Source organism: Pteropus medius, unplaced genomic scaffold (assembly GCF_902729225.1).
Source record: "Pteropus medius unplaced genomic scaffold, Ma_sr-lr_union100, whole genome shotgun sequence".
Taxonomy (NCBI): domain Eukaryota; kingdom Metazoa; phylum Chordata; class Mammalia; order Chiroptera; family Pteropodidae; genus Pteropus; species Pteropus medius.
In genome coordinates, this window is record NW_024354875.1 from 4,813,891 (window position 1) to 4,819,890 (window position 6,000).

Consider the following 6,000-nt stretch of genomic DNA (forward strand, 5'->3'; position numbering starts at 1 on the left):
GAAATCGAGTATTCTTATAGGCACACCCTCATCAAGTGGAAGTTAATTTCACAGGATAAGACCCAAACCATGTCACAAAATGGTTAATATCCCCAAAATGCCTACTTCTGCCACATGGCCATTTTACTCTCAAAATACTATTATAGCTTCAAGAGCAGTTTGCTATGAACAAGTGACAATGGAGAGAGAAAGAGCTTAGTTTAAAATGGCTGTACATGATATGCTAGCTCCAGCATTACAATATTGCATGGGTGGCCCTGAGGGACAGTGGGAAAGAGATATCCTCCCAGACAGTAGAATTTTACATAATACTTATCAAATTTTGAGTTCATAGATGAGCCAGCTTCTTTCAAAACACATTCTCCACATTATAGTTTTTAAAATAATAATTAGATAATATCACTTGCTTGTTCAGATTCCTTCTGTAGCTCACTGTTATACTGTGCATTATTTTATACTCTTACCTTTGGCCTCCCAGACCCTAAGTGGTATGTTTCTTGCTTTACACTAAAACTTTAATGTGAACTGCCCTTTCTTTTGATGTTCTAGCGACTGGCTTTATTTTAATTCCCAAGCATCAGATTCTTGGCTCTGCACAGACCTCCACAAAACTCGTCTGGCTCTTCCTCATCTTTCAGATTTTAGCTTCAATTTGACTCATTTTGCTCGGCCTTACTAATCTTTCAACATGAAATGAGCTACTTCTGTTACTCTATCTTTTTCAACTTTTTTTTTTCTGTTCCCTGTTCTTTTCCTTCATAGGAACTATCAATATTTGTATAATTGTTTACATATTTACTTAAAGTTGTCTTCACCGAATTGTAATTTCTGGGAAAGCAAAGACCATGTCTGTTTTGTTCACCATTGCATACAAGACAGCTAGCACAGTGCCTGGCTCGTTGTGGATGGATGAGAAACTTTTGTTGAACAAAGAATGAATACACAGCTGTCCCTCTTGGTAAACAAGTTGAGGAGAATGTGGGTCCCTAGGCCAAGTCTGAGTGTTAGGTACTGGGAGATCAATTTGATTGAAAAGCCATGGCAAAAATAAAAAGAAATTAGTAGAACAAAATTAGAGATCCTGTGGGGAACAGGAGGAGGTAAGTAAGATACAGATATGGAAGATGTTGTAACAAGGAAGAGCTTGTGGGTATCAGAGTCCAGCAAAAAGGTAAATGGGGACTTTCCCAGGACCTCTGGTAGCACCTTTATGAGAAAGTTTACTCTGACTGGCAGGTTGCATTTATTTCTTTTTCTTTTTCTTTCGTCATTTTTTTCTTCGCTTTTACTACATAAAACAAAATAGAACAGAACAAAAACAAAGCAAATAAATCTAATCTTCCAAGATTTGAGTTAAAATATTCAAGACAATGAAGGTCATTTATAGTGAATGAAATTTCCAGGAGCCTCCTAATTCATTCATTAAAGGAAAACAGTATGTGTACATTACTTTATTAACAAAATAAAGGTTAATGCCCCTCATGAAATATTTAAATTTTACTGCCAAATTATTGTAATGATGTTTTTCTAGGCCTAGACATCCTAAAAATAGATCCAATAAAAAGCCTAAAAGCCTTCAAGAGAGAAAATTCCAGATTTCCAATTGAAGTGCATCCCTGAAGCTGATTAAATACTAATATCAAAGGAACACATACCCTCATATAGAAAGCAGACCATCAGAATGTCACATTCTTGAAGGTGGAAGATTAAGGAAACAGATATCCCCAAGGGTGACTGAATGTTACTGCTGACTTTAAAATACTCTTGGTTTCAATTATGTTTTTCAAGATGTCATGAAATCCTGCAGTCGTTCCAATCATTTCGTGCCTAAATTTTTCCCCATTGAAATAACATGTTTTTCAGGACAATATTAGAAAAGGAATGAAGGGAAGTTCTATTAAAAATCTGCAGAAGATCTGTGAGATTAAAAGCCTTGGTTGCTTTATGGTATGTTTATTCCTTTCTCCTGCTGGACTTCTTTGTGACACAAGTATTTTCTTTGGAAAAAAAAAAAATGCTCTTAAGTAAATCTAGCTTCAGGAAATACATCTGTTTAAATAGTCAAATATGATCCCCAGAAAAAAACATCTGTCACTTAGACCAATGGTGGGTTCATTAAACAGTGTAATTAATTGTAAGCAACAGAAATAAACTAATTTATGTAGTAAAAAAAATGTATTAGGCATAGGGTCTCCAGAGGAGATCAGAGAACTGACTTGGGGAAATGCAGCCAGGGACAGTACCTCAAATCGAGCCCCAGTACTGTCCATAAACTGTCACCACAGGACAACCAGAGTGGCCAGTACTATCAACACCATTGCTGGGCACTTCTCCCTGGTAAACTGGATGTAGATGCTAATTCTGCTGCCTGCACCCTCCTCTACCCCTCACGCTAATTTCTTCTATGTGGACACTGCCTTCCTGCCTCCCTGTCTTAAGATTTAAAGTTCAAAGAAGGTACATCTGATGAGAGGATCCTGGATCTTGCAACAGTGACCTAGCTTCGAGGGAGGCTGGCATTCTCAGATACTGTATTGGGAGGTAGACTTTCCCAAAAGACGAATATATCTTGGACATAGGAAAGATGCTTGGTTCATAGATGGCCTAAAGGAATAAAAAATATTCGCTCCAATGAATATCGATTTCACTTAGCATAGGTTTTGTTATAAAAGAATATAATTCTTAGGTAGATAGTAAAATCAAAATGCATTTGGACTAAGAAGACTTGAGTTCAAATCAAGTCTGGAGTATTTAAGCTTATCAAGTCTGAAAATTATCTTCTTGTGTATGTGTGTGAGAGAGAGACAGAGACAGAGACAGAGACAGACAGACAGACAAAGGGAGACTGTGTGTGTGTGTTCGTGTGTGTACACACACTTAGATGGAATAAATAATATTTTTCGTTTTTTACCTGCCTCACATTGCTACTAGGAGAGTCCAATGATATGTGAGTGAGAGGAATTTGAAAATATAGAGCAAAGGAATTTAGAGTCTGATAAAACTGGATTAAAATCTGATCTCTACCTCTTTATACATGTACGACCTTAGACTTATTATTTAAATTATCCAAGTTTCAGTTTCCTAATATGTTAAACGGGCATTAAAATGGCAAATTTTTAGAGTTATTAAGAAGTTTAAATGGGAGTAATGTGGCTCAGAACTTTTTATACATAAAAAGCACTTAACAAAGGTTCATGTTTGTGTACATAGGCAAACACACACATCACTCACATGCACACACACATACACATACATGCATGCATTCAAGGAAATGTGTTCTTTACTCAACTAAATCTATTATCTAGCTGACATGGAAAATATACATATATGTTGTTTATGTGCTTTTCAATATTATCTGGTTGTTGCAAACTAATATACTTTGGTAAATATTTAATTGCGTTACCACATATGTTGCATATATAATGTTTTATATATATATATATATATATATATATATATATATATATATATATATATATATATATATATTCACACCCATGATGTTAATTATGTAATTTCATTTTACATGCAGTACTCATTAAAATATCTCAATTCTCTTTCAGTACCTTCTCCCTTCTCTCTCTCAAATATACTCTGTGCTCTCCAAACATGACAGACATTGTATGGCAATGTCATACATTTATTTGTTTGCTTAAGTATTTATTCATGTGCCAGGTACAGCGTTCATCATTGAATTCTCAATGGTGAGTTAAAAGGCTATCATCTAATAAAACAGCCAAAAGTAAACAAGTAAATAGACATTGTAAAAGTAAATCAGATCATGCCACTCCTCTGCTGTGAAGCTTCTGTTGGCTTCTCACGTAATTAAGCATAAAAGCTGAAGCCCTTACCAGGGCCTGAGAAGCCCTAGAAAGTCCCCTCCTGACCTCTCACCTCTGAGAACTCATTTTCTACTAATCTCCTCATCTTTTATTTTGTCCTAGCTGCCCTGGCATCCTGGGTTCCTTGAACACAAAATCCATGTTCCCATTTTAGTGCGTTCGAGTTGGCTGTCCCTTCTGCCTGGAGCACGCTTCCTTAGATAGTCTAGCTAATCCATCACCACCTTCAAGTCCTACTTAAAATGACCTGAACCACCCTATTTAAAAGCAACTCTCCCCATTTCTCCACTTTGGTACTCCTAACCCCTCCTGAATCTGCTTTGTTTTTTTTCCTGTTGCCCTTATACCCTTTTATAATACTGTATAATTTACTCATTGTTGTTGTTGTTGTTGTTGTTATTATTATTATTATTATTTTATTATTACTGTTATTATTGTTATTAATTTATTACCTGTCTCCCCTCAGTATTTGCATTGCATCCATTCAGGGAACTTTGCCTGGCTTGTTCACTATTCTGTCCCAAGTGCTTGTCAAATGGCCTGGAACACACTAGGCATTTAATAAATATTAGTTGAATAAATGAATAAAGGAAAGAAGTAATTTTAGTGTACAGAATTGGGAAAGCAAGAAGCAGGCAAAGAGAATGAGATCAATCAGCAATTAGGAAGTAGGAGAAAAGCCAGAGAGGAAAGTGTTCTAGGAAAGACAGTGTCGTCCAGTGCTTCTCAGAATTACAGTAAGATGAGGACAGAAGAGCGCTCTCTGATTTTGGCAACAAATAACCCATCGAAGACCTTAACAGTAGCAGTTTTAGAGGAGTGATGGGGTGAAATCAGACTGGAAAGAGGTAAAGAGTATGGACCATACTCCTTAGGAGGTAAGAAATGTGGACTTTAAAGGAAATGGAGAAAGGTGTATCTATAGGTATGTTGTTTCAAGGACAGTTTTTTGTTTTGTTTTAATAGTGAAGGAAGTAAAACATGTTTGTATATGATCCAAAAGGAAGGATGTGCTTGACTCAGAGAGAAAAGAGGTGGCCAACGGGCAAGGTCCTTGCTAGGGCTGGAGTCGAAGGAACACTTGTCTCTTCAGACAGGAGGGAGGAAGCAGAAGATGGGAGCAGACACAGGCTGGGTTCCACTGGGTACAGTTTTTCCTCACGACAGGGCTCACATGTTTGCTGGTTGACTGGCTCTTGAATGAAGTTATGGAGACAGCTAGGTAACATGTGTCTCATTTTCTAGCAGGCCAGCGCAGGCATCTTCTCATAGTGGTAGCAAATAATAGGGCATTCACGCAAGCATATCACTTGTATAATATTTACTGGTGCATATCCCATTGGCAAAGTAAGTCACATAGTTGAAGTCTGAGTCAGAATGTAGGGCAAACAAAGCTACGAAGCAAAGAATGTGAATGCGGAGGCTGATAAGAAATCGAGGCCGTGGATGCAATCAGTCCATTAACAGAAGAGCTTAGGGGAGATAAGGGACCCCTATCCAATGGAATCCCTTAGTCGAATATTGTGAGAAGGAGAGGTGAGAAATACAGAGATATTTTCTAATATGGCAATGAAAAAAACACATAAAATAAGCTTTTTAAGAAGAGGGAAAGATCGCTTTATATAGAAACTTAGTATAATTTTTAAGTGCCCACTTTTGATTGACCATTGTGAATTTGTTTGATACCCATCTAATACATGTATGAGAGCAATCTGCTGAAGAATGCAGGTATTGGAGAAGGGGGATCATTGGGTTAATTAAGGTTAAAGGTGTGTTATGCCAGTGTGTGCAGAAGTGAGGTTGTTAAGGGAATTATAGTAGTTCTAAGGGGATCATAATGATGGGCCGTAGAATTTAATCTGAACAAGATGAGGAAGAAAGGGAGAAGTGGGGCCGGGGGTAGAGAATGGAAGAATTGATAAATTGGGAGTTTCATTGAGGTCAGACACTGGTTTCTGTAAGGATAGCTAAGGAAATAAATTGGAAGACTTGAAGACTGTGGTTGAAGATGGGGATCATTGAATGCGTGAAGCTGATGGAGACTGGTTTCTGGCCTTTGGATATGCTGTGCTCTTTCGTGTTTGTGCTTTGAATTATCCTGCCCTATATCTCTGACATTTTTCTTTCCTTGTCTACCTGGATAACCAATACCTTCCCT